We start from the raw sequence: 27237 nt of genomic DNA on the forward strand, positions 1-27237 counted from the left end.
AGTTTGGGAAAAACACCACCCTGTTCCCTTGGTAATTGATGAGTTTCTCGTCCTGTGCCAGCTGGAGAGCTGTATCTTGATCCCTGTAGTTGTTTCTTATTATTAGGAATGGGGGAGTCCCCGTGGGTGGGCACACCATAAGGGATCTATGCACTTTCTCTACTACCAGGAAGCATGACTTATGAGAGTGTATACTGATGAGTTATAGTTAGTTATATACCTCTGTAACTAACTTGACCATTAGGGGGGATGTTGTCCTAACTAGGGGTGGGCGGCAAATTCCGCTCCGCTTGTGGAATTTGTGAAATTTTGGCAATTCCACGTTCTGCGCGGAACGCGGAATTGCCAAAAATCAGCGATCCGTGGCGTAGTGGAATTCGTGGGTAGAGGTATTGCACAAAACAGTGGCATCTTCTTGGATACATTTGCAGGGCAGGGTTCATTCTGGCGCGATGCTCCTGTCACAAAAATATACCTCAACAGGAAGCACTTACAGATATAAATAAAAGCAGGTGCCCGAGTTGCAGCTCAAATTCAGTAACGCATTAATCAGCCCAAAATGTTTGTGAGCATAGTCAAGGGTGGGCAGGTGTGCTTTCTCCCCACATCTACTGTCAAAAATGAGCTGTGATCCTTGATGGAGGACTTTGCATCCATGAGTTTCTCCAGTGAAATATCGGGGTAGTTTCAGTGACCAGGAAGTTCTTTCTCCTCATCTGCTGCTCTGATCACTCTCTGAACATTTATAAAGAAGAAGCATGTGAACTCGCATAGAAGCCCCACCTGTTTTGCCATGCCCCACATACACTGGTGGTATGCAATGTCTTCCCGCCCTTTACCCACTATGATGGACAGCTCATTCGGCGTGGTGGCAAATTTACAGACACCCATGGTCACTGGAGACAACTCTTCTGGCCCGCAGCTGTAGTGTAGGAAAGACACTATACATTTACCCAACGAGGTAACACTTACTGATTAGCCAGTAGTACTCCAGTTGAGTAGAGGTATTGCACAAAATGATGGCATCTACTTGGATAAATATGCAGAGCAGGATTCATTCTGGCACAATGCTCCTGTCACAAAAATGTATTCCATGAGCTCACGGAATTCCCCGTGCTCGCTGGGTTTTTTGCCGTTTCGCGGAACTTTGGGTAGCGCGACTACACAAATTCCGCCCGCCCCTGGTCATGACCTATATTGCCTACAACATTCTAGATAAACAATTTCCTATGCAGTAGCAGTTACTTGCTTACTTACTAACTTAACTAGTTCACTTCACTCCATAGTAGTCTTACCTGAATATAGATGAAGCAATAACAGGAAAGGCATCACAACTTCACAAATGAGGTCCTACTCCCACCCAGATGAGCTCCAACTGTAGGATTAATCAAAATGAGTATCCATCACAGGCAACTAAATGAAAATAAAAAGACTGAGTTAGTGGGTGATAAATTATATCATAGCTTTACAAAGAATTGAGACCACTCATAACAAAAAAAAGAATATCTGATAGTGATAAAATAACAGAAAATAGCAATAGTAATTTCTTCTGAGCAATGGGGAGCTAGTATTTAATTAAAACTAAAGTTACAAAATTCTCACGTCATGAAAAGTGGACTTTTAAGTGTATAGTGGATAAGATGAATCATTTGCGCAACACAAGGCCTGAATGGTGATGCTGATGACTGATGTTCTTCCATATCTAAAATATGGATTACTATGCATGAGTGGGTAAATGGGGCCAGTGTGGGCTATTGCTTAGGTAATAGAAGATCCTGCACTGAGTTGGTGTCGCTTTTACCACAAGTGTGTGATCCATTTATGCTGTAAATTAAGTCACCCCTCAATAAATCACATAGCCCTTGGAAGAGGGTTACGGGGCTGATGAATGGATGGGAAAGGGGATTTAAGGGAAGGGTAAGGTACATTTTATTTGCATGATTAACAAAAAATGTTACAATTACTACATTCGTAAAGAAAAAACACCAATTTAAAAATACAGACCGATAATTTGTAAATTTCTAAAAGTCTAAAATAATTTTCTTAAATAAAACATAAACACAATTTATAGACATGACATCAGACTGTCGTCTTTCCAGGACTTTATATAAATAGTTTCAATTAGTATTTCTATAATTCATGTGTGATATCATAAAAATAGTCCTAAAGTTTGTCCTTAATTATTTTAGACTTCCAGATTTCCGGTGGGCAACTCACAAGTATCCAACTTCTTTTTAACAAGTATTACAAATTTAGTAAAGTTGGCGTTCATTTTAATATCCTTTGGTCAAACTACCATGGCATGTCTGCAAGTACGAACCCCTCTGTCAATGAAGCAGTTTTTCAAATATCGTTTTCTTTCCGCCATCATTACTGCACACATACAAACAAAATGCATAATACTTTCATCCCATAGGTTGCATAGTCTGCACATAGTTAGCTTAAATGGTCTCAACCAGGGCACTAGATGTTTTAAGCCAGGTAAGTTGCCGAATCGTGCTTTCATAAAAGTGTTTTTGGTTTGTACAGACCATGGTATTTATAAATATGGTTGGACCTTAAGACTTGTATATTCCTGGACCAACATCCATGTGTGGGATCTCTTAATAAACAGTTCTTTGTATTTGAGAAGGGACAAATGTTTAACCGATTTGTTAAATATTTTCTTAACCCTTTCGATGCTGATGACGGAACCGCTCCGTCATCAGCTGCGGTGGTGCTGTGCTGATGACAGAGCGGTTCCGTCATGGCACGGCCGCCGCGCCTGCGCAGCGCTGATTTCGTGCCGGCATGGCGCGTTCTATTGAGCGGGCGGGGCCATGACGAAACCGCTCCGTCTTGAGCACAGCCCAACCGTGGCTGATGATGGAGCGGTTCCGTCACCAGCATGCGGCTGCCGCGCGGGCGCCCCTCCCCCTTAGCGCTGCAGCGGAATAGCCGCCGCAGTGATGTAGTTAAAACTTTCTACTGTTAAAGACGTTTCCTAGATCTTAGCAATTGACAGCTCTTCAAGAGCTTTTCGCAGATATTTATAGAAGGACAATTTTTCATTTTGCTGCATTTCTTTCCACAAAAATGTGCACATTGGGTTATTGATATTAGTTTTGATTTGTTTCCTGGTCTTAACGTACTGACCCATTCTTGCATATTGTTGATTAGAAAAGCCAAATTCAAGCCTTATCTGCGCAGGTGATACATTAAGTGGAAGCCGAAACAGATGTTTAAATGTATTTGTAATAGCATTATTTAGACGTGTAGTGCACTGCTCTTGTTTAAGATCAAGTAAAGAAACAGAATTACAGTATTTTGTATTGGTCTTTGTTCGTTACCTAAAGTGACTAGTCTGGTCTTTGAAAAACCAGAGAAAAAGAGTGGACCCTGAAAGTAAAACTCGCTAAGTGTGAAAGGGCAAATCACCTTCCAGAAATATTATCACATATCAGTCAGGCTCAGACGTTGCAAATCATCTCAATAAAGTTTACAAATTACAGTTCAACACCCTCCCTCACTGTCTGCCACAATCATCACTCAAAATCACTCAATGATACATTTCTCATTGGTGAAATATTTACTTGTTCCAATTCTAGCACAGTATTAGGTGCAAAATTGTATCTCCTCTTTGATGCAAGCAACAGATTGGAATTTTGCAGTCTTGTAAATCAAATGATTTGGGTCAGCCCTTCTGGTGTGAAAAAAGAAGGCTCATAAGAATGGACCTTATAGGTTAATTTTTGAACGAATTACAGTTGAACATCCTCCCTCACTGCCACCACATGAATCATCAATCATCACTCACAATCAGTCAATAATATGTTAATCATTGGTGCAATAGTTACCTGTTTCAATCCAAGCCCAATGGAAGGTACATAATTGTATTTCCTCCTTGATGCAAGCACTCTTGTATTTCAAATTATTTTCTGGGGCAGCACTTTCAGTCAATGAAGAAAAAAGAAGGCTCATAGGAGCGGACATTAGAAGTTAATTTTTGCTAAGTTTGTTTGTAAAGGCCAATCACCTACCGGAAAAATGATCACACATCATTAGGCTCAGACATTGCAAATCATCTCAATCAAGTTTACAAATTACAGATCAACACCCTCCCTCATTGTCTACCACCACATGAATCATCACGTAGTCGCCAGTGCTGCAACTGGCAACTACACTGGAGCACTTTAAATTTGTATGTGCTATGTGAGGTGTATTTGTGGTGAGTGAAGTAGGGTCAGGGGTGAAATGGAGAGGTGATGTAAATAGATACCTGGCCTTACGGATTCAAAAAACTTTATTGGTCATGAGCTGGTACTGTTAAAAGTGGTTTGTCGGAGAGCCAATGCTAGTAATGTGCTCGTTCTCCTGGGGGTGTCAACATGTTTTGAAGCTGTAAAAGCTTCCTCGTCAGGACGGTGTAAGATCCCTCTGTCACTCACTATGTTGCTATCAATATGTGCAGAGAAATATATACAAGTGATTTTATATACAATTCCTATGTGGTACGGGTATATGTTATAGCTCTGTCAGTATTTCTGAAAATAAGCTATATAAGCTAATAACAAATTTAAAGTGCTCCAGCGTAGTCGCCAGTTGCAGCACGCCCCGTCCCGCAGCGGAGCGGAAAGACCCTGATGATGAAGCATGACACCAAGGGCCCTTTTGGTGTGTGAGGGGTATTTTAACAAATACTGTGTATGCCTTACACTTCTAGACATACAAGAAACCTCTTAGAGGTGGATCCTTTTGTTTTCTAAAACCATGCATGGGGGAGTGCTCTTTAGCGCTACCTCTGCACTCCCTTACACTTGATTTTTGATTCATTTTGATCGTAGTCAATCTCTCCACATTTTGAGGCATGAGAATGGCCTTCTCACTGTAACAACTGCACCACCTGCACTGAACACAAGCTCAGCAGACACACTAGCTACAGGACAAACCAGATACCTTATTGCCAGTAACCCTGGGCGGAACACTACGCTACGTTTGCGGAGTGTGCGGAGTTTGCACAACTACGCAAATTGCACGTAGCACAGTGCAATAATGCATAGTGTAGCGGGCATTTTTTGCTCACTCGCGGTCCTCAACGTCAAGTTGGCGACTGCGAGCGAGCAAAATCACCATCCAGGCGAGACTTTTTCCTCGTTCGCGATCAGCAACATCAAGTTGCCGATCTGGAACATAAACCTCCCGGCAAGATTCTCAATGCGGTAAGGGCAGGTTTCTCATTGCGTGTGGTTGCATATGCTCACGACTGCTCGCACTGAGAAACTAGCAGTCCACGTTGTGAAAGCTGCTGCTCGAGTACAAATCTATTAGAGCGGCAGAAAACGACCGCTTGCACTGTGCAAGATGCCATTTGCAATGATTGCACAGTGCGGACAAGCATCCAGCACTGTGCAATCAGTGCGAACAGCATTTTCCCTACTGCACTACGCAGTTCACGTAGCTATGCGTAACTTGCGTAGTGCGAAGTGCACTTCGCCTAGCTACGCGTATCGCTACTACGCGCACTACGCCCAGGGTTAATTGCCAGCCTGCTGAGCTCTGGGTATTAGTGCTTCTTCCCATACCAATGCATCAATGGGTTTTGATCCACATAGACTTCTTTTGCGTCATCCAGATACTCCTTAAACATCCTCTGGATTGTCATTAGTGCTGCCACTTGCTCGACATCTTTAGCTAATTGACTCTGCACTGGACTTAAGCCCTGCTATTTGAAACCAATATAATTTAGAGGTTTGGGCTGATCCGTCTGTTGCTGTTGTTGCCAGTGTTTTGTTTGCCGGTATTGTTGGCTGCTGTGAGACAAGACAGCCCTCTCTGGAAGTTGAAGGTAGAACCACAGAGCTGTGGGGTGGGACTCTTATTTCCAGCCTTTCTTTTTCTAGGTTTCAGGCTTGCTGAACAATCCACCTCTTGTGTCCCCATCAGAAAATGGAATGAAAGTGAGCAGAATGTTTTTATACTGTGGATCAATTAGTGTGGCACGTCTACTGTTTGGACTAGATGATGTCATGTTGCAGCTTTGTATTACAAGCCAAGTGAAGGATTAAGCTCTTAAACAAGAAATTCCCTTCTGTGTTTTCATTCCCACCTGTGAGAAAGAACCTCCTTTAGCTGTTCCTATAGCAGATGCAGCAACGGGATAGCTCAGGCTGTCCTACTATCTTCCTTGCTAACTTCCTGTGTGAAAACCTCAAAAGGGAGTAGCATCTATAACATGTATTTGACTAGGCCCCATATGCCTGCATCCATGGTCTTATCTTTCTAAATTGCATCCCCTCGTCTTTGAATGACATAGTCTTGATCTGTTTGATAATAGTTTGCATTCCAATATGTTGGTACCTCCTGTATCAGGGCTTTAACTGGTACTCTATTAGCATGCTGACTAATCCACAACTGCCTTTGGGCTTTAAAGGAATATCTGAAATGACTACAGATTATTCTGCAAGAGGTCAGTATGTTGCTGACTATTTCTTTTTTGAGAAGTGCTTGAACCACAAGGTTGATGTAATGGGCCAAACATAGTACCCTGAAATAGCTACCGTCTGCCATGGCCATGGCTATGTTAATGCCATTGTCCGTGGCAACAAATCCAATTCTGAGACTCTGGGTTGCAACCTTGCTGTTAAATTGTTTCTCTATGTGATTTCTCCATGGCAACATGGCCACAGTTGCATACCACAAACACTCTTAAAACTTTCTTCAGGGCCACGACCTGTAAATATCTTTTGCTTTATCCCTGCAAAAGAGATACATTTTTCAGTGATGCACATGTTATCAGTCTCCTGACAACTGATCCACATGTCTGTTGTCAGGTGGATAGTGTGAACACCGCTTTGCCACAAAGCTTGTCCAACCAATTGCAGCACATCGTGATGCAGTACTGGAACAGCAACTCTGGTAAAATAGGTCTGACTTGGAACCTTCCATTTTGGGCAGATGACTGCCACAAATTCAAGAATGCCACTACTTTCACAAAAGGAAATGCGAGGAGGTCCAGCGCTAACTTTTTTGTGAGCTTCCCATTGTAAAAACATACCATTGGGTGGTTGTAGTTGTAGGGCTGCTCTTGCCTAAACATGCCCTTAATAGTAGCCTATATTTATTCTTAATTTCTGGGCCACTGGCGCAGGTGACTTTTGAAAAGTAGGCGGTGGTAGACTCGCACACGGCTTGGGACAGGGCTGCTTTGTATGGGCTCACCTCACTTTCACCACCACAATTGCATTCATCAATTTTTTTAAGGTACTCCCATCTGATTGCGTGATGTTTTTTCATATGGGTTGTTTGACCTACAGTACCACAATGTGAACCAGGCTTCCCTCGAGGAACAAAGCAAACACAAGGAGATGATTGACCGAGCACTGAAACTTTTCATACACTTAACCCCTTCCGTGCGGGGCTGTTTTCCCCGCTGTGCTGGGGGGCGGGGGGCGCGTACAGCGCCCCGGTGCTCATGACGAGGTCAGCTCGTCATGAGCTACGGCGCTCCGGTGCTCATGACGAGCTCAGCTCGTCATGGTCACACCCGTTCCCATGGAACGTTCAGCACAGCAGGGGAATCAGCCCAGCATGCGAGCGTTCCACGGAACGGGTGAGGTCATGACGAGCTCAGCTTGTCATGCGCACTGAAGCGCCGTAGCTCATGACGTGCTGACCTCGTCATGAGCACCCAAGGGGTTAACCCAAGTCACAGATCTGTGTTGAATCCATCCTCATTCTTTAGCTCACTTTGCCACCTCAGTTCAGACCCTTCATCTGCCAGGCTAGCTTGAATCCAGTGGCAAAGTGAGCAGGGGACCGACGTCTGGGCATACCCTGTCAACTTAGGGAGAACAAAGCAAACACAAGATGATGGACAGAGCGCTGAAACTTTTCAGACACTCACCCCCAGTCACAGATCTGGGTTGAATCCATCATCATTCTTTAGCTCACTTCGCCACCTCAGTTCAGACCGAGCTATATGCAAATCAGTCTTGACTAAGCATGGGCGGATTTTGCGGATCCACGATTCACGAATTTGCGTATTCACGGATCGTGGATCCGCAAAATCCGCGGATTTTGCGGATCGGCGGATTTGGGGGCGGGGCTTCCATGCCAGGACCATCGTGCCAGATTGAACCCTGCCCTTCATATTTATTCAAGAAGACGCCACCGTTTTGTGCCATACCTCTACTCAACTGGAGTACTTTCTACTGGATAATCAGTAAGTGCTACCTCGTTGGGTAAATGTATAGTGCTTTTACTACACTACAGCTACCTAAAGTGCCCGAGAGTTGTCAACAGCGACCAGGTGTGTGTTACTATGCAATCGCGCCGAATGGCGCAGGGGTCCCTTGAGTGACCTATCATAGTGGGTAAATGGTGGGAAGACGGTGCACACCTCGAGTGTGTGGGCGGGGCCAAACGGACGGGGCTTCCATGCGAGTGCACATGCCTCTTGTGTGTATAAAAGGTCAGAGACTGATCAGAGCAACAGATGTAGAGACAGAAGCTCCTGGTCACAGAACAGCACGGGGATTGCGCTCGTGAAGGTCAAAGATGCAAAGGCCTGTATCCAGCGTCACAGCTGATTTTCGACGGTATATTTGGGAAGAAGGCACACCTGCCCAGCCTCCACAACGCTCAGGATTGTTTTTGGGCTGATGAATGAGTCACTGAATTAAAGCTTCAACTAGGGCACATGCTGTATTGATATCTGTAAGTGCTTCCTGTTGAGGTTTAATTTTTGTGCCAGGACCGTCGTGCCAGAATGAACCCTGCCCTTCATATTTATTCAAGAAGACATCACCGTTTTGTGCCTGTTGTAACTAATTTACGATGGCGCCGGCAAGCTGCCAGCGCCATCCTAAAATAGTTACTAAATTAGCTTCAACAGGAAGCTCTAATTGGTAAAATAAAGCAGGCGCTCGAGCCCCTGCTTTATCTTATCTATTAGAGCTTCCTGCTGGAGCTAATTAAGTAACTTTAGGATGGCGCTGGCAGCTTGCCGGCGCCATCGTAAATTAGTTACAGACCAGAAAGGCTTGAACTTTTGACCGAGGAATCCGCCGCTCGCGAATTGCGAATTTTCGGTAAATTCGCGAGAGTTCGCGGATCGCGGATTTACCGAAAATCCGCAAAATCCGCGATCGGAGCGGATTTTGCACTCATGCTTAGTCTTGACCCTGTGCCTCATGGGAACAGTCCAGCCCGAAGTGCCAAGCCAGGTCTTCCCTGAACCGGAAACAAGCATCCTGGGACCGGTTTTTGGGTAACACCCTTCATTAGCCAGGCTAGCTTTATTCCAGTGGCAAAGTGAGAAAGGGACCCATGTTGTGCACAAAAAAACTTGAAATACAAAAAAGACACATTTTTAATTTCATCGAATGCTATCCCAGCCCTAAATGATGTTTTGAAACAATAAATAACACATAAACAGTTGTTTCATGCACCCATACATAGCACTGTCCTGGGCCTACTGACTGACCCCTTGGCAGACTAGGCCACTGTGGCAGGATGGACGAAAACACATAAGCTTTAGGTTGGGGTAATGCAGGCTTTATTGATTTTAACAAACGCCTTCGCCTTGTCACATTCCTATGGTAGGGGAGGGGTGGTTCGCTGTCTCGACGTGCTGGGGAACTCCTCTCTTTCCTCTGGTCCACGCCTGGTTTTCCTCCCTCCCGTGGACTTCTGGGAGATGTAGTCGCCCTTGCGTCCGTCTTGAGGGCCGGTCTCAGGTCACATGAAAAGAAAAGAAAGGCTCTGAGTAAAGGGCTCTGATTCACTCAGCGTGATAGGGAAAAGGGAGTGAGGAGTCACACGTGAAAAAGGGCAATACGTCGTGCCGATAGTGCTATAAGGGATTGGGGAATAGTGTAGTGATGACGGCGTTGGGTGCTCTAAGGAGGTTTAAAACATCTTCTACCCGCTCAGCCCACTGTGCAACATTGTTCCTTTACAAAAGAAGAAAAATTAAATGCAAGAATATAACTAGGTCCCTACTGAAAATGCATGCCACCCACCACAATAACTTTGAAAATTAAAAAAAAGTCCAAAGAAATATTGGTGCATACCCTCTATCACACAAATAAATACCCTTATAAAAGAGTTTTTTTTAACTCATTTTTAAAATCTCAAATACAATGTCCTTAAATCCAAGGGTATGTATGCAGCAGACAATGAGAGTAATCCTCCAGCTCCAAATCCAAATGAAAATTGACCAGGAGATGGTCAAAGCACTTAGAGGAGCCTGCTGGTGTCTTCTTGTTGGAAAAAAGAGTTAAAAGAGGTTTCTCGCATAAAAAAACCCCCAATGGTCCATTGGAGAAGAAAATATGCCTGAAAACCTCTTTAGCTGCTTCTTGAGCACAAAAGCTACTCAAGTGGTGTGCATGCGCGATCTTCACTACATTAGCGCCATCACGACCAGAAGCAGTACAGGTGGGTACAAAGTCTCCCACACACTTGCTTGTGGCTCAAGAATATTGTGGTGTGGACAGCAAAACAAATCTTGAGCAGGCAAACAGAGAAAAAAAACTCTGCCTTATGCCTGGAAGAAGGTATTCAGGAACACTGCTCTTCGTGGCACAGCTTGGAGTAACTAAGTTCTGCAAACTCTGTGAGTGGAGCAGAGTTTGCTTCCCAGGCCTAATCTAAAGGTGTTGGGGTGCCCTGGCCCAAACCTACTTTCTGGGTCCCTGTTCGGAACAGCTTTGAGTGTTAGATCTATATTCCTCTCGTTGATGCCCTCTTAGGCCAGGTCACTGGCACAGCATAGGCACACCCTTCCAAATTCCCAATGTTTTTACATCTAATATTCATGGATAGTGATGTGTTATTTTAATATTGCAACAAAACAGCAGTTCCTCACTAACATAGGATTACTCCTCCATCCATTCATTTTTGCCTTAGAGACTACACTGCTTTTGAGTATCAAGAGACACAATTTGGTTCTTAGCCACTATATGTTAAGTGAAACAAATTTGTTTTTTCAGATCCATCCATTGTCTCAGTATTGAACCCAGCTTTTTGAACATTGATGATCATACAATGTAGACTGATTAGCTACTCTAGGATCAACCATATGTATCAATTTTGAGAAAGTTTACGCAATTTCTTTGGTTCTGTTGCATTGTATGTTCATGTATTTTTTTGTCTTCATTTTTTTTAATGTTTGAGTGAATATTGATACGATTGTAGTAAGCATGTGGATTTGTTTACATATTATTATATTACTTCAATAAAATCTCTTTTGTACTTATTGAGGAAATGTTCCTTAAGTTCTAATCATGAATTATTATCAGTTCTTTATCATATTTTGAGTTGCCTTAGGTCTTGGCACTCTCATCCAGAGCCCACTTCACCCATGCCTTTAAACGTCTCTGTGCACATACCCCCTGGCTTCAAGTGTATCTGGGACAACCGAGAGCAACACTAAGTGCCATGCATATGTGTGTAATGCATAAGTGCAAGATATAAAAACAAACACAGCAGTAACAGCATTCTTCTCATATAATTATAGTAGGTTTAAGGTACCCACAAAATGATAGAAGCATATCCAAAAATATGACACAAAAGGGTTTGATAACTAATCGGCCTCATGGTGTGGATAAGCAAATAAATAACTTGCACACATTGAAAACATATCCAACTTACATGATTGGGAGAAGTGCAGGCAAAACGATGTTGACATTGCTCAAGACAAGTTGAAACATTTACCAAGTGAAATACCAACCAAATCAATGACTGGCCCAATATGGATTTATCCCACATACCCAGCCATGGAACATTTCCCCTCGTCCTGTGTGGCTCCTGTACTGGTTCTGAGCTGTAAATATACAAACATGTTCATATTGGTCAGCAATCAGGGTGAAACAAACACACCTGTAGTCAGACATTCCAATGTATCAAATTATATCAATTAAGTGGTGCTGTTGTAAACGAATCTAGGACCCTAGTGTAACTTTTCACGATTCATGCCCTTATATAGGTATACTTTACCCTTTATCCTTATATAGGCATAGAAATCATTACCATATTTGGCCTGAGCCTTACAGCCCAAATACGGCAAGGCTACTTCCACTAAGTTCCGAGAATTCACAACGAGTTCTTGGAAAAACTCGCCTTCAGCAGCTAGGATCTTCCCCCTGCTTGAATATTAAGTTATCCAAGAAATCCTGGACTTTTCTGGGAATTGAACCTTTGAGTGACGTTATTAAGTCCAATCATGCGTCAAACTCGGCACCTTCATGGTATAAATATGCCTACATTTGCCCAAACTAACACATGCTGGTTCTTGGAGCAGATCGACTAACTACTTGCCCAACGCCCTGCAGCAGCAAGTGCCGAAGGAAGCCGACCCTCCAGCAGACGCACTGAGAGACGCTGTTTCTTCTCTTGCTGAGAAATCCAACTCCAGTGTTTCCAGCTTACCCTTGCGGGGATCTGGGAGATCGAGTCCTGAGAGAGAGATACAAGACCTCCTTCATTCTAAACCAAGGTACGCAGCTGATTAGACCCTTAGAGAATTCTTGATTAGACTCTTGGTAGAATCTAGGCAAATAATACTAAACTTAAAACTACTCCTAAACTTATTTCTGCCCTTGTGCTAGGCTTAGGTCAGGTACATCGGGGTAGGCGTATTTTAGAAGCACCAGATGAGTAGTTTTGCCATCTCTTTTGTCATCGTATTCATTTTATGCATTTTATCTATTTAAAGCAACTTATGTGTGTGTGTGTGTTGCGACTTATATAGCGCACGTATCACCCGAAGGTATCAAGGCGCTTGCTTAGGGAACCCGTCCTGGTATTCCCCTTATGGCTTAGAAACCGTATCATGCTTTTACAGTACTACTTTATAATACTGTTTGTATTATATGCCTTGTACTTTATAACCAGCATTGCTATTGTAGCAGTATATTTCTCATGCTTGAGATTGAAAACGCCCGTCTCTCTACTTTCTCAGCCACTCTGGTGAAACTAAGTATACATGATTGACTGAGTAAAATAGTTATCTATTGTTTCCACGACTCTGAAGATTGATTTCTTATGTTTGGGAAACAAAGTTGTCATGTTATATGGTTGTCAGAAAATAATCCCTTCTTGTACTTTCAAGAAAGTTTCTAGTGACCTCTGAGCTAGCTGGCACACACATAATTAAATCTAATATATTCGGCAGAGACCTAGTTGATCTTAGTCCTACGTCTAAGCTGCAGTATATATTATTCCAATACGCAGAGCCTATTGGGAATATAGGAACTACACTACATGGCGCCCAACGTTTGGTAAGGCGATAATTTCACGCTAGATACTAGAGTAACTCAGTCGTGCTTTTCACACAGACCCCTTTCTCCCGTAAAAACTCCAAAAGACGTCTGGAGTGGGTGAAAGGATAATATCCGCCAAAACTGAGGAGGACGAAAAATCCTATGTATTAGTTTTTGGTTTATACAACGTTGAAGGATACAGTGTTCCAAAATATTGTGCACCTAATCTTTGTTTTCTTGAAACTTGTTCTGCAAACTCTTCAATAAGTAAAAATAATGTTTACTGACGAAGAATTAGCTGCATCAGCAGCTCAAGCGATCTTAAATGACGCTGAAATCTTAGAAAATTATTCAGATGCTATACTGCTCTCGGTAAATGTAAGGAAAAGTATAACTTACAAACTGATAAATAATGGAGTATCAGCAAGAGGAGTCAGAGTAATCTTTGTCATAGAGGCACATGAATATCGGCAGACAGAGGTATTCTATTCATGGATTCAGTTTCCAGCAGCAAATGCAGGAACACAAGAGTTCCACTACTACAAAGCAGAGGAACCTCCAACGGAATACGTTCCTTTTGAGGACATTGAAATTCCATTAACTTACCAAGAGCATCAGCTCTGGTTTAAAGGCGCCCTAAAACATCAAAATCACCTTACCAGGCTCAGTCCACTAGGTAGACCAGGAGCTACATGGCCGGTACTAGCCAGCTATGCTCCTCATTCAGACATTTAAAGGATGTCAGATGTAGAATTATTAGCTCAGCTAAAACAGTTAATTAAGATACATAGACAATTGGTTCAATATGTCATGCGGGCATTAACAGTCCAACCAGCTGTAAAAATTCCACAGCACACCCCTCACCAGGGGAACACAAATAAAATAACACCACAGACTATACAATCGGTCATTGGAAAGTTGCCTGCCAAAAGGGAACAAATTCCGTTTTGGTTAGCACAAAAAATTACTCCATTAGAGGCAGTATTTCCTGATAGTACACCTCATGAGAAACACAGGATTCTGACAAATCTGGATTGCACCACACATAGAGGACTGTGACACTTGGGGTACAGTCTTTGCTTCAATCTACACTAAAACACATGGTGTCCCGTCCATGGCGGTAATACCAGATGTTTTAAGGCAGATTCAAAATGAATACGGTCCAGAACCAGCTTTAAATCTAGGTATGAAATTACTGAAAGATTTCAAACAGGTATCGGCTATACTACTAGCCAACATTAGAGGTGAAGCAGCATCAGTGGCAATCCTCCATAAATTAAAAGAAACAGACATTACTGAGCAACCATATGAGCTTGCCAGAATCATTGAAAAATCCTATGAAGAATTAGGTAGAGATAGTTTGGGTGGGAAACTACTAAAACCACAATTAACGGAAAATCCTGAAAAAGTTCTTATTAAAAACAATCTCACTACTCCTAGACAGAAGTGGGAAAATAATAAACAGACACTTCCTAGAGAGAAGCGTTCTCAGTCCAGAGGAAGGTCTCCCCAACGGAGAGTTAGATATCCTGAACGGGGTGGAAGATCTCCCCAACGGGAGCCCTCTGAAAAAAGATATAACCTTAGAAATAGGGATACTTTAAGAAAACCTGATCAATATCAAAATAATGACACACGTCCCTCTCGATCTTTTCAGACTTCTTCGCAGAAATCAGAAAGAAGAGGACGGTCAGAACACAAAGCAGAAGGCGTCAAGTCCAAAGACAAAGAACCCGTTCACCAAAGTAAAAAAAGCTCAACTTTCAAAGAAGAAGGTAGCAAGCATAAAAATTAAACATGCCGAGGATTCTGAGGACACAACTCAAGAACGGGGAATGAGCCCAGACAATGCTAGACAGCGCAGCAGAAGTGACCAGAGCTCGCAAGATCCTGATGGATCATCTGGAGACAGTGGACTTGAATGAATACATTCAAGTTGAAACTGGCGACACCAGGTTTAGTACACCCCACAAGTTATATGAAATAACACTCCGGATGGAGGGGGACATAACTAGAAAAATAAAAGCTCTCTTTTGGGACAAGCTTTCCAAGGGTTATGACATACTTCTAGCTGAAAAAGACTGGCCACCTGTTGTTGTTAGGGAGTGCCCGCACAGCGAAGAAATGATTATGCCAGCCTTCTCAAATCACATTCCATTTCTTAAAAAATATACATATGCAAGGAAATGGGCTGTAGCTCAAGCCCCAGCATTATATAAAAATCACGTAGGATGGGATGAGGACTCTCCTCACCACAAAATACAGTTAAAAAATCAACCTACTGCTCAGAGACAGTACCCTGTTAAACAGGAAGCTAAAAAACAAGTCAGGGAGATTTTAAATCAACTTGAATATCAAGGGGTGATTGAAACATGCACCTCATCTATGAACAATCCTGTGTTTCCTGTCTCCAAACCAGACAATTCATATCGTCTAGTTTTGGATTACAGACACCTAAACTCAGGTTGTAAAACATTCGCATTAGAAAATGCACATAGTGCTGCACTGATGAATTACATCGTGCGCAAAAAAATATAAAACCACATTGGACTTTTCAAATGGGTTTTTCTGTCAAAACATTGCACCAGAAAGCAGACACCTGACCGCTTTCTCAATCTTGGGGACACAGTGACAATTTTGCCGTCTCACCCAGGGATTCAAGAATAGTCCAGGGTTATTTTCAGCCAGAGTAACAGAGTTACTACAAATGTACGACGATGAGGCATTATCTTATGTCGATGACATCTATCTTACAGATGACGATTTGGATGTACACTTGAAAAGAGTGAACACCATAATACTTGGGTTTGCTTCTGAAGGGTATAAATTCAATTTTAAGAAATCACGAATTGCCCACCTCAATGTCCTATTTTTAGGGTACGAGTCATCAAGTGAAGGCAAAAGCCTGGCAGCAAACTTTCTTGAGAAGTGTGCGCTGCTTCAACCTCCAAAAACACTGAAAAACCTACGGTCAATTCTAGGTTTCCTGAATTTCGGTGGAACTTACGTTTTGAATTACGCCGAGAGGGTTAAACCTCTCTATGAACTAATCAAACCAGATTTCAAACCAACTAATTGGACTCAAGCCCACACAGAAATTCTGCGTTCAGTTCAAACAGACATGTTAGCTAAAAAACAGTTACAGACACGCGAAAACGTTCGCAATCTAGTGATCCGTGTCATCCCAGAAAAATGCGGATTCACATATCTGACCTTTAATGAAGGTGAAAAGGTACCAATCGCTTACAAATCACACTTGTACACACAAGCTGAAATGAAATTCTCATCAACAGAAAAAATTCTGACAGTGGTTCAAACTGCAGTAGCAAAAGAGAGAGCTCTCGCACAGGGTAAACGTATAATGATCATTACACCTGTACCTGCCTTAGAAGCAGTGACAAGAGCTAGCATTCCCAATGCAAAAGCTTTACATCCGAGATGGATTCAATGGGTTAACTCTCTTACTGCAACAGACGTTGAATACCATTTTCACACTAATTTAAAGACACAAGAATTTCTCCAATACGAATATGAATGTCCTCTGCCGACTGAAATTCTGCCTCTGGAACATTACGGATGTATAATCTGTACAGACGGATCAGTACAGCCCGCTATGGGGGGTAAACAAGCCTATAGTTCTGCGCGCGCGATTGTTAAAGGTCGCTGGCGCGAAGGCAAATTCAGACCTATGGTCACTAAAACTCAATCACTCGGGGACTGTACAGCTCAGCGAGCTGAACTACAGGCTTTCAAGATGGCGCTTGAAAATACCGATCGCGAATTCCCCACACTAATAGTGTGCGATTCGTATTACTGCGTACAATCTTACAATGAGTATTTGCAGAACTGGGTTCAGAACGATTTCAAAGACGCGAAAGGTGGCACAATAAAGCATAAAATGCTTTGGGAACAAGTAGTTCTTTTACAGAAAGAACTACAAAAGACTCACGTGATTCATACACTGAGTCATCAATGTGATGGCGTTCACGTTGCAGGGAATTCATTGGCTGATGAAGCCGCGAAGGCAGCTGTGCAAACGGCTTCCGTAGCTGCGATTACTCGGTCAAAAACAAAAATAGACAGCGATATAATGCAAGCTGTCACTGCTTTAGTTAAAGACAGTGGTAAGACACTCCCGAAAGGCTTTCCAATAAAGTACTCATATATAACTGATGTGAATAATGTTCCTTTTGCTCGAATCCCTGGAGTGGGGGATAGGACAATCCCAAACATGGAACATAGGTTAGGACTAATTGTAGCAGCACATGAAGGGCTAGCATCTACAAATGCGGGAATTTCCGCCACGGTGTCATTATTAAAACAGAGATACTGGTGGCCACGCATGAGGAAACAAACTAGAAATTATGTTCTAGAATGTGAAATCTGCCAGAAAATAAAAGTTTCTACAGGTAAAACGTCCTGCACAGACACCCCTTCTGATTTCAGACAAACCACTAGTGTGTGTTTACCTGGACCACTGGGGTCCCTTAACTAGGGATGGCAACTATAAATATATTATGGTCGCGGTGGTCTCCTGCACAAGATTCATTTGGATGTGGCCCCAGCGCTCGGCTGATGCCAGAACTGTTATAAAGGATTTGCGCGTCTTTATCGGCACATATGCAATTAGCACGCTACATTCTGACCAGGGTCCTGCATTTAGCTCTAGGGCTTACAAGGAATCCATGGTCAGCTTGGGAGTTGCATTGCGGTATTCTAGTCCCTTCTATCCCGAGGGTAATGCGGTAGTGGAAAGAAAAAACCGTGACATAAAGAAATCCATAACAGCCAAGGTATTAGGTTCGGGTGACGGGTGGGTCAAACATCTAATAAGTGTCCAACATAGTCTTAATAATCTGCCAAGAAATTCTCTGGGTGGAGTCAATCCGTATGAACTAATGTTTGGCACTAGAATGATTATCGGGGACCTCGATAGTCAGACTTCAGTGGTAGAACAAAAACCCTTTGATATCAAAGATTGTTTGGCTGTTTTACAGGACCTAAATAAAACAAGAAGAATTCTGAGTAATACAATACAGAAACAAACGACCACTGAAGAAAAACCACCTGTCCCAGCAAGACCTGTCTGGATTCTAAAGATTGGGGATCTAGTCAGAGAAAAAATTGCGGTAAAGAAGGAATTTGGGGCCTTCTTATAGAAAAGCCGTACCTGTCCTGGCAATCCACGGAACAAGATCAGTAGTACTACTGCCCCTTGCTGGTAAAAGGGAGAACAGAGTTGTGTCAATCGACCTGGTCAAACCGCAATCATGTGGCCAAAATTAAGTAGTAGGCCCAGTGGACTCCCGAGAAGTAGCAGGCGTCCAAATCTTGCTACAATCCAAGAGGTTCAAACTGAAAGACTTATCACATTTGATAAACCTGCAGTAAGAAAAGAAGGACTATGCAGCAAAGCGATGGAACTTATGCCTCTGGACACCCAAATAGCAGTTCGTCAAGACACACCTATCTACAATGATGTAACATCTGACTACATAGATATGGTAACAAGAGAAAAGGCTCCAGTGACTTCGAATAATCCTGAAGCTATCCCTACAATTGACAGAACTGCTTCTGGCTATTTCATAAACTTTGATACCTTTTCAGAAGATCCCAGTGAAATTGAAGAAACGCCAGCAAAAATAAAAACATACAAAGAGAAGTTAACAGAACTCTTTCATCAACTTGGAAAAACATATCTGGTTTCACCATGGGTTGAATTTTGGATTGGGTTAGGTGCATTTTTTCTCCTGCTCTGGCTCATACTTGTGTTAAGCTTGGGAAGGATGATAGATGGAAAATATAGTTCTATGGACACAGCAAGTCAGAAAATCAACTTGGTCCTGACACCTCACAAATCATCTCATCGTGAAAAAAGAGACCTATCATCAGTGAAAATCACAGCTGTACCTATACCTGGTGGTATAGCATGGGACACTACTGACTATGACATTTATAGCCCGGTGGAACTGCTGAAGATTCCACACCAATTTAAGGTTTCTTTAAGTGACTTTGCATCACCCAGCACATTCAGTGATGATTGGGACTTTGAAGCTGTTAATAACATGATGTCTGATTTAGAAATGTCAGCAAAATTCACAGAACATGAATACTTACAAGGTTCATCAGATTATGAACAAATATATTGTTTTAATCTCTATGGTCCTCATTATTTGCATAAATCTGCTAACCCTAGAAATGTTTTTACTTACAATCAATGGGAACATTTTCCAACGCCAGCAAAAGGCAGCTCAAAAACACTTTATGTGAAATTTCAATACTTCTCAGGGTATAATGTTACCAATCCAGAAACGTTTTATTTTAGAAATGAAAATAAGACAGGAATGAAAACAATGTTGACCAACACTAAACAAATGTATTCTGCAAACTTTTATGCTCAAATGTCTACATTGAGTTTTGACTTTTAGAACGACAACATTGAGTCGAAGACCGTCTGGGGTACAAAAGATTGGCAGGTGCAAGGTTTAGAAGCATAATTCAGAGCCTGCATAATACCAGAACAAATAATGTTCTTGAATGACACTGTTCAACAAACATCTTGTCTTGGCATTGCTAAGATAAAAGATTTAAACAAACCGTCTATACCTAATCCCATACCCGACAGTAATAACAATACTGATAAAGGCTTAGACGTATCCCACATTTTAAAACAAAACAGAACTGATCCTGACTAGAAAAAATGGTTCATCTGGCCCACAGACACTAATAACTGTCGAGATAGATTCCTGAACAAAACACAAGGTTTCAAAATGAACAGGCCAGATCCAAGATACTCCCAGAGACAACATCCAGGGATAGCAACTACTTATAGTGTAGGGAAGCTATGCCTTGAATGGCTACAGACATCTACACTCTCGGAGAATAAACAACACTTATCTTTACTTAAAGAAGGCAATGATTTGCGAGATTTCTTACTGGGACCGCGCAAACCACGTCAAAAACGTTTCATATACACCGGTATATACGCTGGGTACAACGAAGCTTGGAAAGTAACGCAAATGGAAACTGCAGAAAAGATACAAGAAATTGATCGTATTAATTTGGAGAAAAGTCTCTCTGTAGTGGACAATGGGTTAACGACTCTGTCCTCCAGAATTTATTCTTTGGACAACATTGTATCTTCTGCCATTGACATAATAGAGCAGGACTTGCTAATGCTACAACATGGCCAGTCCCAATTACGTTCTATCATGCAGTTAGGCTGGACGTTGCAAAATCGGCGTTCAGGCTGCGTGCCTTGGTGTCTAATCAACACAACGTCATTGTTTCTGTATTTAACCTTACAGATAAACAAATCTCTTTGGCACAAAAAGGAGCAGACTATACGGTGCTGAATATTGAAAAACTGGAAAGGTTGCCATTGACAGTTTATGAAAAACCTGTCACTGAATGGATAATTCATGGCACCATAACAATACCGGTGACGATTTTCCAATTTCAGTATTGTCTACAGCATACACCAGCGGGCCTTTATGAAAGGTTGGGTAAAGAATACATTAAGTCAACCTGGACTTTACCTTACACACACAAATGTTGGAATAAGGGAACAGAGGTATTCCTTAGTGGTAATTATTGTAAAAATTCACTAAGTGGTATACTTTTGTGCCAAGGTATTAATTTACATGGAGCCTGCGTTGGTTCTGCAAATAACCTCTCATGCCACCTGCACGAAATTCCCTCCACAGTAATAGAACCAATTTTCAGACAGCTATCCAATGGCAGCTACGTTTTACTGAATGATCACAGCTGCTGTGGCATGTTGCCAGTAAAACTTTATCTTGTTAGTGTGTCCTCCAGGGTTACTTGTTGTATGCAAGAATTGTATCCGAGGAGCAAGTCAGACAGAGGGAAGGCGTTATGGCCTTCCCTGAATATCTCTTCTATACGGATTGATACTTTAAGCAGAATGAAAGCCATTCTTTTGCAAAAAACTGTGCCACTGACCTCGTCTAGAGAAATGTATGATCTACAAGTCGCAAGGACTTCGTCAGACATACATGCTCTATTATCAACAAATTGTCCTACGCATTTTGTAGAAATGTTGAGCCAAATCTTAAACATGTCTGATACCAGCGGAATCGCACATGTATTTAAAACAATTTTTTCGGGACAGTTAGCACCTTTTGAAGCAGTCCTCGGCATTTTTCCAAATTTCGTACACTCTGTGTTCGGCGGACTACCTCTCATCTTGGGACTCGTAGCTGGGATACTATTTTTATTTCTCCTGCTTCGATATGGCAAGTCCGGCAAACAACGATACCCAGATATCCATGGAAGAAGCCCTCCATGCAATGAGGTATCTTGAGCGGATAACACAGATTCTCGGCTTGACTCGTTTAAGAGACCTGAACACCACATGGTTTCTTTCGTTCAGACCAATCTGGCAAGATTGCATCTTACCTGTTCTGCGATGCCTGCTTTGCGGAGAAGAATGCGTGTTAGACATCTGTCTTACACTTCCATCAGTACTGCAATCGGATGTTAACGCTTTGCTAGGTCCTGTAACAGCTCATGCATCGTGTTGTCCCCAACGGCTGCCAATTCTGATGACGGCATTCATTGAGGTCTCACCGGCGAGTTTAACTGTGGGTGAGATACGAGAAACTACAGGCATACAGGTAACATCGACTGCTGACGTTGCTAATGCTTCCTATGCTGACGGCAATGATCCACACCTATGCGCATTTGATCTGCTTGATCAAGTAGTTCCACTTTCGCCTACTACGGTAGACGGCTTCTTTGCCAGCCTCGATGATCTGATGTTTTCTCATGACTCTGAAAATACCTTTTGATAATATTGGCACGGCGTTCCCTGAACTCTGAAATTCGTCCTTCATTTTTCAAAACGAACCCTCCGGCTTACAAACTTTTCTACAAATGCAACTTTTGAACTTTCTCCAAAATTAGAAAGATTTTTTTTTTTTGGGCACAGAGTATTCTGCTTAAAGTGGAACTGTTCATAGAGAACAAGATTTCTTTATAGAACTTCCTACTGACAATATTTTGGCCTAGCCATCGTAACACAATGGTTTCAAATATTATGCTATGGAATGGTCTCGATTTGATTTTTCTTTTCTGTACAGACTTAAGAGACTTTTCATGAATGTATATTTTCGTTTTGCTTTGTTAATATTTGAAAGTATGCTTTCTTATCAGCTCATACAGTGTACTTTCACTTTTGTTTTTTCATGTAAACAAGCCTTTTCAAATGCAAATTTGTATTTTGGGTGGGATTGTGAACACTTACTTTAGATTTGATCAGTGTTTATAGGTCTAGTCTTACTGAACTTAAGATCGTGGAGTGGGTGTTGTAAACGAATCTAGGACCCTAGTGTAACTTTTCCCGATTCATGCCCTTATATAGGTATACTTTACCCTATCCTTATATAGGCATAGAAATCATTACCATATTTGGCCTGAGCCTTACAGCCCAAATACGGCAAGGCTACTTCCACTAAGTTCCGAGAATTCACAACGATTTCTTGGGAGAACCCGCCTTCAGCAGCTTGGATCTTCCCCCTGCTTGAATATTAAGTTATCCAAGAAATCCTGGAGTTTTCTGGGAATTGAACCTTTGAGTGACGTTATTAAGTCCAATCATGCGTCGAACTCGGCACCTTCATGGTATAAATATGCCTACATTTGCCCAAACTAACACACGCTGGTTCTTGGAGCAGATCGACTAACTACTTGCCCGACGCCCTGCAACAGCAAGTCCCAAAGGAAGCCGACCCTCCAGCAGACACACTGAGAGACGCTGTTTCTTCTCTTGCTGTGAAATCCATGTCCAGTGTTACCAGCTTACCCTTGCGGGTATATGGGAGATCGAGTCCTGAGAGAGAGATACAAGACCTCCTTCATTCTAAACCAAGGTACGGAGCTGTTTAGACCCTTAGAGAATTCTTGATTAGACTCTTGGCAGAGTCTAGGCAAAGAATACTAAACTTAAAACTACTCCTAAACTTATTTCTTCCCTTGTGCTAGGCTTAGGTCAGGTACATCGGGGTAGGCGTATTTTAGAAGCACCAGTTGAGTACTTTTAGCCATCTCTTTTATCATTGTGTGTATTTTATGCATTTTATCTATTTAAAGCAACTTATGGCTTAGAGACCATATCATGCTTTTACAGTACTACTTTATAATACTGTTTGTATTATATGCCTTGTACTTTATAACCAGCATTACTATTGTAGCAGTACATTTCTCATGCTTGAGATAGAAGACTGTTCAATAAATACCTTTTATTGAAAACGCCCGTCTCTCTACTTTCTCAGCAACTCTGGTGAAACTAAGTATACACGATTGACTGAGTAAAATAGTTATCTGTTGTTTCCATGATTCTGAAGATTGATTTCTTATTCTTGGGAAACAAAGTTGTCATGTTATATGGTTGTCAGAAACTAATCCCTTCTTGTACTTTCAAGAAAGTTTCTAGTGACCTCTGAGCTAGCTGGTACACACATAATTAAGTCTAATATATTCGGCAGAGACCTAGTATATCTCAGTCCTACTTCTAAGCTGCAGTATATATTATTCCAAAGCGCAAAGCCTATTGGGAATATAGGAACTACACTACATGGCGCCCAACGTTTGGTAAGGAGATAATTTAATGCTAGATACTAGAGTAACTTAGTCTTGCTTTTCACACAGACCCCTTTCTCCCGTAAAAACTCCAAAAGACGTCTGGAGTGGGTGAAAGGATAATATCCGCCAAAACTGAGTAGGACGAAAAATCCTATGTATTAGTTTTTGGTTTATACAACGTTGAAGGATACAGTGTTCCAAAATATTGTGCACCTAATCTTTGTGTACTTTTGTGTGAGGAGTCCTTTTTCTTTTTTACTTTTTTTTTTGAAGAGGTAGGAAGTGCCCCAGAATCTCCAACGTCCTGTTCCTGTTCAGCATGACTCCTCCCGGGGCTTTGTCCTTCTCCTGGTCACTCTTCATTTGGATTTGGAGCTGGAAGGATCTCTCTTTGTGTATGCTGCATCATATATCATTGGAATTGATTGAGGACTTTTGAATTTGAGATTTCACAAGTAAGTTGGAAAATTGGTGTTTGTTTGATTGGGGCCATGCACCTAGATTTATTTGTACTTTTCATTTTTTTTATGTATTGTGGTGGGTGGCCTAGAGTTTCAGTAGGGGTCTAGTTGTTTCTTTGTAAGTAATGTTTCTTCTTTTATAAAGTAAACTTGTTGCACAGTTCCTTTTATGTTCTCCATTTTAGAAATCAATTTGAAATATTTATTTAATTCACTGTGTAGCCCAGTAGTCGGCCAATAGTCCTTTCAGCCAGTAGGCCCAGAGCTACTCATGGGTGCATGAAACAACTATTTATTTGGTGTCTGTTGGATTAGTCTGGTTACCGGGCATCTTACTCTACCGAGTCGTCTCTGCTTCTTTCCACGGAGACTATTCAGGAACATGTAGATGAGGAACAGACGGCGGCCTTAATTTTATAAGACCTAAGTGCTGCTTTTGACACTGTGTCCCATCATACTCTGCTCCAGTGTCTCAGGAAGGGAGGTGTGGCTGGTAGTGCTCTGAAATGGATGGAATCCTTTCTGCATGATCGCAGTTTCCAGGTGGCGCGGGGGCCTTACCATTCTAAAAGCATTAAGCTGAAACAGGGGGTCCCACAAGGTTCCATTCTTAGTCCGACCCTGTATAATCTCTATGTCACTCCTTTGGCAGAAATTACTGAAAAATGTGGGGTCAGTGTCATGTCCTATGCTGACGGCACTCAACTGGTGGTGTCCCTAACACAAGCAAACGAGGAGGCAGCCATCAACTTTGTGACATGCCTCAAGAAATGGCATCCTGGATGGCTGACAACTGGCTTAAATTGAATGGCAACAAAACTGAAGTGCTTGTGATAGGTAAAGCACCATCAGTGTGGTTGTCGGCTTGGTGGCCCCAGACATTGGGACCTACCCCAACTCCCTATGAACAGGCTAGGAACTTAGGGGTGTGGTTGGACACTAAGCTTTTGTTTGAGCACCAAACTAGGCGAGTGGCAAGTACATGTTTTGGAGTCCTGCGAGGACTCCGGAAGACTTTAGATGTGCTGCCCACCACAGCTAGGAAAACCATGGTCCACGCCCTGGTGACATTGCGTCTGGATTACGGTAATGCACTCTATCTGGGAGCGAATGTTAAATGTATACAGAGACTCCAACACATCCAGAATGCAGCAGCGCGTGTCGTTCTGATGTTACCAAAGAGAGCCCCTTCTAGGAGGGCCTTAGCCTCCCTTCACTGGCTTCCGGTCAGGGAGCGAATTCTGTTTAAGGCTCTTTGTGTTAGCCATCAAATCCTACAAAGGAAGGGGCCCACCTACCTGCATGATTTACTAACATCCTACTCCCCGACCCGTCAATTAAGATCTAGCGGGACGGGGCAAATGAGCATTCCTTCCACCAGGAGAGCAAGGATGGGTGGCTGTTCCTTTCGCTTCCTGGCAGCACAGCAGTGGAATAGACTCCCTCGGGGGCTTCGGTTGGAGCCTTTGGAGACTATCTTCGACAAGGAGTTGAAAACTCATCTTTTTCTCTCTGATTAGTAATCCTGTCCACTGCTTCAGCTGTCTTACCTGTTTTTTTGTGGAATATGTGCCTCAGACTGTACCACAGCGCGGGGACACACTAGCCTAGTGTAACCATGTGCTTTATAAATCTGATCATTATTATTATTAAACATCAGTTAGGGCATGGATGGCATTAGATTGAAATACAAAATGTGTTCTTCTTGGGGTGTTTCACTTTTAAAACATTTTCATCTGTGTTAATTCAAATACCTTTGTTGAATGTGTGTGGTCGCTTTTGGCATTGTTGCATAAAGAAGATGTGTTGTTTAGCATGCCTCCTTTGTCTGGCCAGTGTGTGAGTGTGTTTGTAAAAGTGGGCCATCATTTTCCTCGACTGAGCCTCAAATTTGTGGCCAGGGGCCATTTTGTAAAGTCTGTGTCCAACCATATAGGCCTGCTTGAGTTAATGGTTTTTCAGACCTCATGCTTGTTGTTGTTGTGTTGTGAGTAACCATGTAGCTGGCGTCCATTTTGTGGAGGCAGTTAGTGTGCTTTTGCCATAAGCCTGCATGTATTTCCTTTGTTCCTCCTGGCTTATTGCTTCTTATTTTGGTAGCCTGGCCATGAGGCTAGAGGCCATTTTGTGAAGGCTGCCAGTGTGCTTTTGCCATAGGCCTGCATTGTCTGTCTTCCCTTTGTAGGCTTATTGCTTGTGGTTGTAGCCGGGCCATGTGGCTGGCAGCCATTTTGCAAAGGCAGCCAGTGTGCTTCTGCCATAGGCCTGCATGCCTTCTTGTGGTGGCCATGTCTTCCTGCTGGTTGTTGTTTTGCATGGAATTGTTTCTTCCTTTATTCAGCAAAAACCATAGCACAGTTCCCTACATTTTCTCCATGTTTTTAATAAATTTGCAATATTGATCTGAATTGATTCACTATTTTGCCTAGTCTGCCAATGGATTTTCCAACCAATACTAGACCCAGAGCTGCTACTCATGGGTGCATGAAACTGTTTCTGTAGTGTCTGTTGAATTTAAACATCATTTAGGGCAATAATGGCATTGGATTAAAAATATAAAATGTATTTTTCATGTGTTTTATTTAACTTAGCATTTTTAAATTACTTGTTGGATTTATGTGGTTGTAACTTGCAAACCTTTTTAACCCTGTGGATTTTCGTTTTTGGCATTGTTGGATCAAAGATGTGTTGTTTAGCATGCTTCCTTTGTCTGGCCAGTGTGTGAGTGTGTTTGTAATAGTGGGTCATCATTTGCCTTGTCTAAGCCTCCCCATGTGGCCAGGAGCCATTTAGTAAAGTCTGTGTCCATCCATACTCCACATAAGCCTGCTTGAGTTCATTGTATTCCAAGCCTCCTGCTTGTTGTTGTTGTGTGAGGCAGTTAGTGTTCTTTTGCCATATAGGCCTAAATGTCTGTCTTCCCTTTG

Source organism: Lissotriton helveticus, chromosome 10 (assembly GCF_964261635.1).
Source record: "Lissotriton helveticus chromosome 10, aLisHel1.1, whole genome shotgun sequence".
Taxonomy (NCBI): Eukaryota; Metazoa; Chordata; class Amphibia; order Caudata; family Salamandridae; genus Lissotriton; species Lissotriton helveticus.